This window comes from Vulpes lagopus, chromosome 1 (assembly GCF_018345385.1).
Source record: "Vulpes lagopus strain Blue_001 chromosome 1, ASM1834538v1, whole genome shotgun sequence".
Taxonomy (NCBI): Eukaryota; Metazoa; Chordata; class Mammalia; order Carnivora; family Canidae; genus Vulpes; species Vulpes lagopus.
This window is the reverse complement of record NC_054824.1, coordinates 18,329,006-18,343,682: the sequence shown is the minus strand read 5'-3', so window position 1 is coordinate 18,343,682 and position 14,677 is coordinate 18,329,006.

The following is a 14,677-nucleotide window of genomic DNA, read 5'->3' as shown; positions in this document are numbered from 1 at the left end:
TCTGCTGCTGGAACCGCCAGAGCCACCTTGGTTTCATGGTTTGGCAAAGTATTGGCCTCCACCACCATAGGTGCCAGAGCTTCTGCCTCCAAAATTTCCTTCTTTCATGGGTCCAAAATTTGAGGATTGATTGTTGTAATTGCCAAAATTGTTATAGCTTCCGCCACCTCCAAAGTTGCTTCCATCATTACCAAATCCATTATAGCCATCCCCACTGCCACCGTATTCACCAGCACCTCGACTGCCACCGAAGCTACCTCGACCAATGAAGTTCCCTCCATGACCAAAGTTCTCATTCCAAACAAAACCACCTCCACGACCACTACCAAAGTTTCCAGAACCACTTCGGCCTCTTTGGCTGGGTGAAGCACTAGCCATCTCTCGCTTCCCTAGAGCTTTCCTTACTTCACAGTTGTGGACATTCACAGTATGGTACTTTTGAATGACAATCTTGTCTACAGAGTCATGGTCATCAAATGTCACAAAAGCAAGACCTCTCTTTTTGCCACTGCCTCGGTCAGTCATGATCCCAATCACTTCAATTTTCCCACACTGTTCAAAATAATCTCTTAGATGATGTTCTTCAGTGTCTTCTTTAATGCCACCAACAAAAATCTTTTTCACAGTTAAGTGGGCACCAGGTCTTTGAGAATCTTCTCTTGAGACAGCCCTCTTTGTTTCCACAGCTCTTCTATCCACCTTGTGTGGCCTTGCATTCATGGCTGCATCCACCTCCTCCACGGTGGCATACATGACAAACCCAAAGCCTCTGGAGCGCTTGGTGTTTGGATCTCTCATTACCACACAGTCCACAAGCATTCCCCATTGCTCAAAATGGCTCCTCAGACTTTCATTGGTTGTTTCAAGCTCAAACTTCTGATGAAGAGCTTCCGCAGCTGCTCAGGCTCTTTGGGTGACTCTGACTTAGACATGACAGCGGTGGGAGGGGAGACTTTAACGATGCTTACTCAGTGGCGTCCAGGGGCAGAAAGCAGTAATCTAATGAATGTATCTACTTAAAGAATTTTTCTCAATGTACCCAAATGTTGAGATCTTTCAAAAATTAGTGGAGAATATTATGTTGAAAATTTTTGGCCCTTGCTGGTTTGACATTTGCAATTTGCTGTAAGCTTGGTATATATTTCAAAATTTTATTAAGATAGTTATTTTTATAATGTCTTTGTTTGCCATAATTTATCATAAAATTAAAAGATCACTTTTTTTTTCTCTGAATAATGAAATTCAATGGCTAATTCAGTGGTAAAAAGTAAAATTTATCTGAAACTATTTTGTACTATATTTTATTTTTTTATTTATTTTATTTTATAAGATTTTATAAGATTTTATAAGATTTTATAAGACTTTATTTATACAGAGAGAGACACACACACACACACACACACACAGAGGCAGAGACACAGGCAGAGGGAGAAACGGGCTCCAGCTGGGAGTTGATCCTGGGTCTCCATGATCACACCCCGGGCTGCAGGCGGTGCCAAACCGCTGCGCCACTGGGACTGCCCTTGTACTTTATTTTGATTAAAATATTTTGGTGTACATAAGATATGCACAAATATAACTAAATAAAGTTTATGGTTACTCTTAATTTGGCTAAAACTGGAAAAAAGATACTTTTAGTACAGTAAATAGATCACAATTATACACCACACATAATCCTTTATTTGGCAGACACATTGAAGCCAGACATAGGTAGGCACTGGGATTATTTAGGTGAGCCTCAAGCTCTTCCTATCTTTAGGAGTCTTTTCAATAGTTGGAGAAGACACACATGAAGAAACAATTAGAAAGAAGATAAACGTTATAACTTCTAATATAAACATGGGGAACAGCACATCATTCCTTCCCAGACATGGTGGTAAGATGGATATCAGGAGACATTTCACAGAAGATGAAATTTGTATTGCTCCAATACTTATGGCTTCATATGCTTTAATAAGCCTTGAACAGAGCCTTGATCAGAGTATTGCTGATAGACATACAAATCAAGTAAAAACCTAACAGCCTGTGTATGTATAGTATTCAATATAAGAAATATAGGTCTGAATATCGAGAGAGAGATTGGATTAGAGGAATGTGTTGAGGGGCACCCAGGTGGCTAAGTGGTTGAGCATCTGCCTTTGGCTCAGGTCATGATGTCAGGTCCTGGGTTCAAGTCCCACATCAGGCTCCCCCAAGGAAGACTGCTTCTCCCTCTGCCTGTGTCTCTGCCTTTCTCTGTGTGTCTCTCATGAATAAATAAATAAAATCTTTTTAAAAATTGGTTGAGTATTATCAATATCTAACTATTAATTAAAATTTTTGCACTGCACAAGAAGTAGATACTGGGGGGGCACTTGACGGGATGAGCAATGGGCGTTATTCTGTATGTTGGCAAATTGAACACCAATAAAAAATAAATTTATTATAAAAAAAAGAAGCAGATACTGGAAATGACAGTGGGACCACAAACATTAAAGAGGATACTCTGAGGAAGTAATGCTAAGTTGATCCTCCTTACATAATTCTCTCTCCAGTGCTACTCTCTTTGTAACTTTGAACAAGCCTCCTGCAGTACTGGTACAACTTCTGTCATCTGTAGAGGGAGACAATGAGGCTAGCTCATTTGTTCCCAACCTGGGCCCTCAAAGGTAGTGTTGGAGTTCTTCAAGCTAAATTAAAACTCCATATGATTTTTAGTATTAAAAAAAAAACAGTCTACATTGCAGCTTGTTCACTGATCTTAAATCCTATAAAATTTAGGGTCTATGACTAAAATAATGAGAGAATCTTTACTTGTGTAAACATTGCAAACCATTTTACCAGATGGTTCCTAGGGTCTCTTCCAGCTCTGAAAACTTATTATTCTATTATCTCAGTGAATATTTGCGGTGGTTGTTTTTTTACATAGAATTTTACTGCACCAAACAATATTCACACAGTCCCCAGCCCTGAGAATGTTGCCTGGCTGGCAGCTGCACAGGGGCCATTAGCACAACAGTTTACATGAAACGTGATGATATCTGTTTTCTTTGGTTTGTTAAAATACAAACATAGCATTTAAAATCAGTCATTTCTTGGAAGGAAGGCAAATGGTATAATGAAAGGAAGACTGAGTTGTGAACATGAATTTCTTGAAAATGCCTAGTTTATTGATATCTACTTAGAAGTCAGTTTTTTGTTCAATTATGTCTTTTGGAAGAAACTAAAATTAACTTTCAGGCATGTCACTTTGCTTCTTTGTAAAAGGGATAGGATGGTAATGACTCTCACCTAGTTACTCCATGGAGGCTTCCTAAAAAACATTGCAGAAAGAGTCTCTTGTTCTTTTGAATATTGAAGGTCAAAAACAAGGTATTTAAAAATAATATGATCAACCCTCATAACCATATTTTTAGAAGAAAATTATTTCCACCACTAAAAATGTGCTTGTGTAATTAAATATTGAAACCATATAAAAATATAGCTAACAGATTAATTAGAGCTTAGTTCTAGATAGTATACAAAATATATGCAAAATATGTGTATATGTAAAATATGTATCTGTCTTATGAAGACTCAGCTACTAGCAAAAAGCTACTACATCACATAAAACAGAAACACAACAAAAAAATTAGTCTCTATCAGGAGCCAAGTTTGAAATTAATGATGGTGAAAATTTTAAACAGTAGGACACAACCAAGCCTACATGGTCTCCTTGGATATATAAATAACAAGTAACAAAGTTATAGACTAGGATTTGATGCAAAGAAAACTTGAGAGAGAATGAAATCCTCAAATTTTAACTTATTCTTTCATATTTAGCATTTAGGAGGAAAATTATTGGAATTCTGTGCTTTGGAAATGAATCCCCATTTTCTGGTAAATAAATATATGAGTTTTCTTTCTTGTAGAAGGAGGTTTGGCAAATATGAAAACTCAAGTCATGTATAATTTTCATTTTCTTAACTTTTAGTAATTTATTTACTTAATTATATTTTGAAATTATATATTTGAATATATATATTCTTTCAAAATATAATATATATAAAATATACGGGTCATATGTTGTAAAGACTAGAATATTCTTATAACATGAATGTGTAAGTGAATCTAATGGAAACTTAAACACATTTTAAACTTTTAGACTTTTCAAACTGCCAATCTTATTCAGTCTCTTGCTTCATCAGTTGAATTAATGTCAGTTAGCTGATTCCTTGAATTTCATTTTACTGTAAGTCCACTAACTGATTTGACAGTAGCTCAATGAAAGATCCCTATTGGATTTTAAAGTTTAATATTGCATTAAGTTAATTAAGAGAATGATATTTCTTTTCTCCTCCTACGTGTTTTGCAGTAGGTATTAACAAATATTTATAGCCCCAAATAGCCTGTTGTTAGAGCAGCCTTTGTTCTTCAACCTCTTAAAACATACCAGAAAAGGATATTTACACAAGCTATGCTATTCACAGCCTATTATTTACTATAAATAATGAAATGTCTGGGAGAGTGATCTGAAGTGAGCCATGACTCAGGACAGCCAATTTTGTGGTAGATCACAATTCCATGGGATTCAGAAACAGCACAGATTTTCAGTGCCCTTCATTGGGAGCAGGTACCAAGTAAAGAGTGCTTGCACTTTCTTCATCGAGTGGTATTATTTTTAAATTGATGTTGAAAAATAAATAAATAAATAAATAAATAAATAAATAAATAAATAAAAATTGATGTTGAGATTCCAGTAAATATAGGAGGATCATTTTTTTGGGGGGGAGTAGGGTTTAGAAGAGGAAAAATTAACAATTGTTAAAATATCTTTACAAAATGTTAAGGATGGCAAATTCACTTAATACACAGAATTACTGGTAACCTGGAAATTACCTGAAGGCTTTCAAGTGACTACTGAATTAATTTATTCCTGCCTTGTGAATATAAATTAGTCTTTCTTCATCCAAGGAGGCAAATACGGACATACTTTCTGAGTTTTCACCTAAAATTATTTTTTTAGCTAAGTCCTTTGAAAGGATGAACAGTAGATGGATTAAGTGTAGAACTCTTGATTTCAGCTCAGGTCATGCTCTCAAGGTCCTGGAACTGAGCTGCACATTGGAGCTCTGTGTTCAGCAGGGAGTCTACTTGAGATTCTCTTTCTCCTTCTTCTTCTGCCCTTCCCTCCACTTCCTGCCTGCATGCACATGCTCTCTCTTTCTTCCTAAAATAAATAAATCTTAAAAAAAAAAAAAAAGATGAACAGCAGAGCTTTTCTATGAAACCTTTCCTAAACCGAAATGGCATAAATCAAAGAAGCAACTACTCTTTCATAAAAGCAAAAATCCTCCTCAGATTTTCCCGTATTTAGCATTTCATTATTTGGGATAGATCTGGCAAACAGATCTTCTTTTATTCAAAAACTGTACTAGTGAGACTGACATAGTACTTGGCATTGGCTTCATAAGTATAAAATAAATGCCTTAAATTATTGACAGTGTATTATACTGTTTGGCATATAAAAATATAAGCACTTAACTCCTAATAAAATGAAAACTTAGAATAGGCATGCTATAACGTTGTTTTGTGTTTGTGTTATTATTTCCCCTAGGATAGTTGAAGTGCTTCTAATAGTAGTTATTTATTTCTCAAAGCCACCACATGAAGTGCTCAGCAGCAAATATTGTTGACCCTGCTTCACAAATTGGAACACTTTGTCAGGTTTATATCCATATAAACAAATAGACCATAATAAGAAAATCTTAATTACTAGTTCACTAATGCTTCTCTTCATTCTCTATTTTATTAATTTATAAAATTTTGATCTAATCAAGTTGCTAACAGAACTTAAAACCATTGAATAGTACAAATCTTGTAAAGAAAAACTACAATTCTCTCCCTAGGCCTTGTCTTTCCCCAGATTGCACCCCAGAGATGCAAGACTCACAAATATACAATATCAGACATAGTTCTAGTATAATTTCCTTATGTCGCAATGAATTAATCAATGTTTATGCTCATTTTTGACTGTGTTATGGTAAATGAGATCAGGATTCTTACAACTGTGTGTACACACACACACACACACACACACACATATCCCTTTTACCTGAACTACTGATGTTACAAATTTTAAGTATTGTAAATTTTCCTTCTAGAGCTCTTTACCTTTTTCCCTTTCAGACACAACTAATACCTTTACTGGTTGTAGAATTGCCTGTTGACAGTCATTTCCCCCATATTTTAAATGTCTCTTGATATTCAGTGTTTGTTGTTGAGAATTCAGAAGCTGTTCCTTTTTTCTGTTTCCTTTTATGTGATCTGCTCTACACCCTGTTTGTAGTCTTGATGATTTACTCTTTATCCCTGGAATTCTCAAATTTCAAGATAATGCACATTGGTGTGAATTTCTTTATAAAATTGTTTTAGGGATTCAGCGAACATTTGTAATCATGCCCTTTGTTATTTTCTTCTTGTTTTTAAAAAGAATTTTTAAATTTTCTCCTTTTTGTGCTATTTTTGGAATGCTTTTGAATCAATGCTGGACCTTCAGAATTGACTCCTTTTTCCCCTCCCAACTTTTTTTCTTTTCATTTTTATTCTTTATTCTAGGATATTCCTGCAACTTTGTTTTTCAAAATTTCTATTGGAATTTTAATTTTGGAAATATTTCCAAGAATTTTTTCTTGCTCTCTGGCTGCTCTAACTTTACGACATTCTGCTTTTGATTCATAGATGCATCTTCTTTTGTATCTCTGAAATATTCATCATACTTTTTCTCCCGTGATCATTTTTCCAGTGGGCTTGCTTTGTTCTCTTTCATATTAGAGGCTAACGAAATGTCCCATAAGTCTTAGTTATGCATTCATATTTGAAAGTAAGGTTGACCAAAGATAACTGAAGTTCCCAGCATTTGGATAGGATGTATTTATTGGGTGTGTTTCATTTATAGTGAGTAATGAAGGAGTTGGTATTTCACTGAAAGACATCAATATTTAGATTCTGGTCCCTACTCTTAACTATTCAGCTTCTGTAAAGAAGACTCTTCAATCTATTTCATGTGAGTTATATACCTGTGACTGAAGCTCTAGGATCAAAGTATCTTAACAATACATTTTCAGATCCCCCTCCCAACTGCATCCCTATATTTAACCCTGATCTTCACCTCATTTCCTCACTGCTTTGTCTTGTTATTGTCCCCATGTTCAGAGGCATTGTGGTTTCTTTCTTTCTTTCTTTCTTTCTTTCTTTCTTTCTTTCTTTCTTTCTTTCTTTCTTCTTTCTTTTTAAGATTATTTATTTATTTATTAGAGAGAGAGAGACAGACAGACGGAGAAGCAGGCTCCATGCAGGGAGCCTGATGTGGGACTCAATCCCGGGTCTCCAGGATCACAGCCCGGGCTGAAGATAGTGCTAAACCACTAAGCCACCGGGGCTGCCCTTCTTTCTTTTTCTTAAAAAAAAAAACATCTTATTTATTGATTTGAGAGCAGGAGAGGGGGAGACAGCAAGAGCAGGAGGAGGGACAGAGGGAGAGGGAGAGAACCTCAAGCAGACTCCTTGCTGAGTGAGGAGCCTGGTATGGGGCTCAAACCCCAACTCTGAGATCCCAAACTGAGCTGAAACCAAGAGTCCGACCCAACTGACTGAGGCATCCAAGTACCCGTAGTTTTATTTCTTTTGGAAATATGCATTTGGTTATTTTTCCCTGTTGGTAGTCATCTTATTTTTAAAGGTGGAGAAGGGGGACTAGAAAACACTAAATCTACACACGTTCTTTCCACTAACCCTCTATCTTCAGCAATTTCAAATTTTCAGAGTACCCTGTATGTCCAAATATTGAGCTTTCCAGATACCATAGATATAATCTTCTTATCACTCATTCTCTGCTTAGGCATTTAGGTGGAGTCCTCCTCCATGAAGTTAAGTCAGTTATTACTCTTCCAATTGTCTTCTGGTTTCTCCTGAAATTGTTGAAATCTCTCATTGCTGATCTTCTGTATTTCCCATTCTCTTTGGGAGAGAGAAACTTTTTATTCCTTTACAGTCATTTTGGTGATGTTAATGGAAGAAGAGAAAATAAGTACTTGAAATCAATCCACCATTATAATAGAATATAACTTTATTAATTTTCCAGATAATGGCACCATCAGGTCACCTTCTAATATATAGACAAATGTTGCTGAGGACCTCTAGGATGACAAATTCTAACATTATACAGTCTATTTCTAGTGTAAAAATATGACCTCAGTCAAAAAAAGGAAGATAACCAGAACTGGAATTTCAGTCCATAACCTGTATGAAGGGGCTGAAAACTGTCCTAAGGTAAAAAGTTTTTTTACAACTTTCTTACAGGGGAAACAAAAGATTACTATGGAACTCCATCAACATAAAGGGAATGAGGAGATGTATTTGAATATTTTAGGAAAAACTAATGAACTGTGAGAAAAATGAAAGCCCATTGTGGGAAAACAAAAATGGATCCAGCTGTAAAAAATGGAAAAACAGTTATGATTTTCACCAAAAAGAAAATCCTCATCTTTGCAACAATGTATCTATCAATGTTAATGTTGTACTTAAGGAATTAGAATAAGCCCAGGCTATTAAATATCAAAAGAAACACAGATTTGCATGTATTTATGTCCTTAAATTGTTTTTAAAATAATATTTAAATAAACCATGATGAATAAAATATTCATGGGACAAATTTTTAATCTTTTGTTTATGCTGGTTGTTGTAAGCTATTTGTCAGAACTTGTAAGTAGAACTTGATTGTACTTCAAAACAAAAACTGGAATGTAGGACATAATACTTTTTGAAAAATGGTCATTTATTAGAGAATATTTAAGTGTAATTATGTATAACTCCTTTAATACTTTTTAGAATATAGGATTCATTTTTGGCGACCTTACATAAGAACAGTGAGGAGATCAATAAAATGAAATTTTCAGGTGCATTTTTCCATGCCTAAAGCAATTTAGTGAAAGAATAATGGACTGAAGTGAAACAAAAGCAAACAAAAAAAATCTATTTGCTTATTTATTAAATATATGTATGCTTCACCTATTCCAAAAACTAATTTAAAGTAAATTATTGCAAATAAATCACTGTATTGAGAAAATTATGATTGCCTCAAGTAAGGTATTTAAATGTTTCAGTGTCAATTAAAATGAACATACTTCATATATTGAATGGTTGGAGAACCACATCTTGGCCACACATTTCCTTCTTTTAAAATCCACTCTCTTCCCTGAAAATTGCATCTAGGCTCATTGTTTAATATGAATGCCATTCATATGCCCTGGACTCCTAAATTTGTATCACAGCATTGATAAATCTTGTCTCAAAATTCATGTAATTAACAGTCAGCTTAACATTATCCAAGTCAGCTTGGATATGTATATTACACATCTCAAAAATGGCATGTCCAGATCAGAAATCTTATTTCAGTTGTTCCTCATTTGAATAAACAGTGGGAATATGTACTATTTTTTTCAAGGCCATAATTTGTGATTCTTTCTTGATACCACATTCACATTTTAACTCATTTTGTATATTCAACCCTTTATAAAGTCTTACCAACAGTAACACCAAAACATGTATCAGATCTGTTCATTCTCTCCACCCTCATTGCTAAAATTCTAACCAAACTGCAGTCATTTATTTTTATTTTATTTTATTATCTATGGAATATTTCATTAAAGAAATATATAAAATATATATGTAAATTTTAAGAAATATTCATTCATTAGCATCCAATTTCAAAAATAGAACAATAAGAATTGAATATCTTGAATGCCCTCACTGATCAATTTGTCCTCCATTTCTCCCAGAGGTAACCAGTACTCTAAATCACATGCTCATAATTTCTTTTTAAAATAATTTATTTTTTAAAAAATTTTTCCTTCCTATGTATATTCATCTTGGATAATACCTTGTTTAGTTTTGTTTCTTGAACTTTTCACAAATGGAGTTGTATGGTGTATATTCTTCTGCAATCTGCATTCTCTCAATATCTTGTTTGTGAGATCTGTCTGTATTGCTGTGTATATTTATAGTTCATGCACTTTTACTGCTTTACACTAGGCAATTGTTTCAGCATCTCACAATTCACATATTGATTATAATTTGTACGAAGATTTGGATGGTTTTCAAATTTTTCTGGATGCTTTATTATTGTCATCTTTTGTTAAAAACAATGCTGCTACATTATTGTAATAAATCTCTTGTGAGTATGTGATGGGGTTTCTCCAAAGTACATACCTAAAGTGTAGGAACTAAGTCCTGAGGTTTTCAAATATCCAAATGCAATGGATTAAGCCAAACTATTTAAATGTTTGTGCTTATTTACTTTCACATAACAGTGGATGAGAATTATTGTTGCTATACTATCTCATCAACATTCATTATTAGCTCCAGTTATTAAATTTCTGCCCATCTGAAGAGTATAAAGAGTGTAAGGAGCCATCCGTTTGTGACTTACAATTTGCATTTTACTGATTACTAATGTGGTTGAGCATCTTTCTTATATTTATGGCCATTCATGATTCCTCTTCTCTAAAATGTTATTTGGTCATTTAAGCATTTTTATTGTTGTTGATTGTCTTGTAATTATTGATTTGTAGAAATTTCATATTTGTATTTTTGTCCAACTTAATTATAAATGTTTTCTTTCAGTTCTGGTCATATCCTTTTACTATTTTTATGCTATCTTCTTATTATCATCTTAATTGAGGGAAACCTCAGTAATTTTCTTTGGGATCTTGATTTTTTTTTAACTTCTTTAAGAGAATGTTGCCAAACTGAGTCTTAAGGATATTCTTCTATATAGTCTTCTAAAGCTTTTAAAGTTTTTCCATCCACATTTAAGTATTTCATATCTCTTAAGACAAGTTTTGTGAATTGCACATTAGGGAATTAATTTTATTTTTCCCTTTGAACAGATACTCAGGTTCTAGCATTATTCTTAAGCAATCTATTCCTTCCCAGTGGCTGCTAACAAAACAGATCAAGTCTCCATACATGTGTGGATGTACTTTTAGATTATTTCCTTGTATAGGCTCTTTCTATCCCAAATACCACACTGCCTTAATTATATAGCTAAAGCTTCATAATAATATGTCTTGAGGTTTTGTATAGTTTCTTCACCTGATGCTTCTTCTAGAGAGTTTTGGCTATTATTGTCCCTTTATTACTCTATATACATTTTAAATAGTTTTTTTATTATTTAAAAAAATAAGTTTAAAGAAAATTGTATTTAATCTATAATCTAGTTTTGGAAAAACTGCATCTTTGATATACCAAGCCTTTTTCAAAGACATGGCATAACTTTCCAATTATTTGGGATTTTTGTCATGTCCTTTAATAAAGCTTTATAATTTTCTCCAAAAGGACCTCTGTATATTTTTACCTACCTACTTACTTCTGTTTTTTTGTTCTTAGATACTTTATGTTATCGGTTGCATTAACAAGGAGGGTCTTTTTCTGGTTATCTAATCTACCAAAGTGCTAGAAATAAGAATTGTTCCAAAATTTCTTAGCTGGTTTCAGTATTTCCACTTTTGTCTCCTTACTGCCCATTCTCCTCACTTACTACATCCTGGAATTTTTCTGTTTATTTTTTGATGTGTTTGTTACCTATCTTCTCTTACTCAGTTCTCTGAGAGTAAAAACTTTGTCTTTTCTGATCAATATTTTATCACCAGTATCTAAAATAAAGTGAGCACTTTAAAAAATATTGAATTATTGAGTAAAAAAATTGTAGAATACATTAATATGTGAGTCACATATATTGCTAATATATCAGAATACATAAGTCCACATGAGAGCTTTCCTTTGCTCAAAATAAATAGATTGTTTGGTCTATTAACTAATCAGGATAGGACAAAATCATGGAATTACAAACCAAACGATAATATTTATGGGTAGCAGGTAATATCAAAGAAATTGATGACTGTTTATTCTCCTCTGGTTCCTAGATGCAGAAAACATCACTTACTGTGGATCTTTGGACACAGGGCAGCCTAATTGTGTTGATCACAGATCTCCTAGTTCTGCTTTTTATCCAGTGTACTCGTGACTCTCTTGCATCTTTGTGGAGTGGCCACAGGACTTTCACTTGAACTCTTCATTATCAGGCAGCACACTCTCTCCTCAAGTTTCCATTCCATTTTCAAGTAGCTCTCATTGTATCAGAGTACTTTATACTGAACTAACTTCTACTTCTCTTGAGTCACCACCATTGAACTGAGCTTTAACCACAAGATCTTCAAAAAACAAATTCAACTTCTTTTGGCAAGATAACTCTTCATGTATTTTAAGTAACCTATTAGGTAATGTACTAATTTTTCTCTCATTTAGCCAAAACATCTTTTTACTTTCATACATGAATTCTTTCATCTACTATTTCTGGAGTGTCTACCATGTGCTAAGCATAGCAGAGATGAGCAATAGTAATTTCAGAAAACATTGCTTCTCACATGACATTATATAACTCCCAAAATTAAGCTCTAACCTTTTAGGATGTATTTGGCAATTCGATAGATATGTAGTGGAGCCTTTGAGCCTCTCATTCTATCTATGATGATGGAATTGTTTTTTTTCCAAAAATTGCATAGCAACCTGAAAAAATTTTAAATGAGACACTAAAGTATTTAATCACACTAAAATTAGGCTATATAGAAGATCATATCTTCCCATTTTCTTTTAACGTCCAAAATAAGTTTGAGTTGATTCTTCCAGAGAATTCTGTCAAAAAAAAAATCCTATATTTCCTGGAAAGACCATCTGGTATATTTCAGAAGTGCTATGTATTTTTTAAAACTAGATTTAGCTTTCTGATGAAGAAGAAAGGATTTTTGGATAAAGAACTAAAACCAAAAATTGTATTGCATTTCAGTCTTCAATTTTGCCCCAAATCATCCTTGCCAGTTGAAAATGTTTATCTAAGTTTCCCAGAGTTAATCAATAAACTTATCAAAGCTTGACCTTAGCTGGTTTTAAGCTGAGTAGTATTGTTTTTTGGAATGCAAAGTTAATTTTATTACACACTCATTTGGGACTGACCATTCTAATACTCAGGTTTTAACAAATTTGACACTTGACAGATATAAACACATGTCCTATAGAAATCAGACTAAACTGATTAGCAGTAAAAAAGTCACAAAACTTATACACTCAGTGGAGAGGGTTTTGGCTTATAAATCATAGAAATTATCTTGAAGCCCCATATTCTGAGAGTTGCCTTACTCATATTTATCAGCACATTATGATCCCTAGTATCTGCAAGGTTCTGATCACTGATCGCCATTTGTTTCCTCCCATTCCCCATAGATACTTGCTCTAATATTTGATATATGCCATATAACTCTGGTTATATATGTATTCTTGCAATATATACAGTTTTGTGTGTGTGCATATTTTTAAATTAATTTATTAGAGAATATTATGATGCATAGTATGATATTTTGTTCAGTTTCTTGTTTTACTTTAAAAACTATCCAGGTAACTGAATGTATGTAAAGATTTCTTTAGTTTGATTATGTGAAAAATCTCATCAGACAGACTTCACAGAGCATACCCTCCTAAGACTTTTATTTAGATGAAAAATATACAAGTACAAAAACAGAAAGAGAGAGCAGGCAAGCATTGGGGTCTCAGAGATATCCCATGTGCAGGGTGCCATTTCTGGGAAAGCTCAAACTAGAAGTTTCTAGGGAAGCAATTTTGTGTCCTTTTGATGTTGCTTGGTTTTATTTTTCCCTTGGTTTTGTTTTTCGTGAACCAGGAGCAACCCTCACCAAACACCAAAATTGCCAGATCTTTGATCTCATACTTCTAGTCCCAGAACTGTGAAATAAATTTGATTGTTCATAAGCCCACCCAGTCTATGCTTTTCTCTTACATTAGCCCAAACTGATAAAGACAGAAATTGATACCAGAAGTGTGGTGCTTCTATAACAAATGTATTAATTAAAATGTGGAATAGCTTTGGAACTGTGTAATGGGTTAGTACTAGAAAGATTTTGAGGAACTTCCTGGAAAAAGCCTATATTGTCATGATTAAGGGTAATTCTGGTTTGGACACATAAACAAGCAAGGCTCATCAAAGCTCTGTAGATCAATTGGAACCACCACTAAAGAAACTGACCTTGAGGATCTCTAGTACATCATAAATCCCACTGCCCTTATCTTGGCCAAGAGTAGAATCCAAACATCCAGGTGCTCCTGAAATAGTTTCCCAGTACAGCTATAAATAAATTATACCTTCATAATATATATCTAGCTTAATGTTTCTAATTGTTGCTAGTATTTCATGGTTTGCAATCCTTTTAAATTTCTTTCTTTTTTTAAAATTTTTATTTATTTATGATAGTCACAGAGAGAGAGAGGCAGAGACACAGGCAGAGGGAGAAGCAGGCTCCATGCACCGGGAGCCCGACGTGGGATTCGATCCCGGGTCTCCAGGATTGCGCCCTGGGCCAAAGGCAGGCGCCAAACTGCTGTGCCACCCAGGGATCCCCTCCTGGTTTGCAATCCTTAAGCATTTTTTAGTCATTCTCCTAAAGATGGACATAAAGGTTGCCTTCAGTTTCCAATTACCACAAATAACACTGTGATGGATGTATTCATACATATCCTCTTGCAGTCCTGTGTGAATTTCCCTCAGGAGCTCAGTGTTGGGGATGCCTGGCTGCCTCAGTGGATGAGTGTC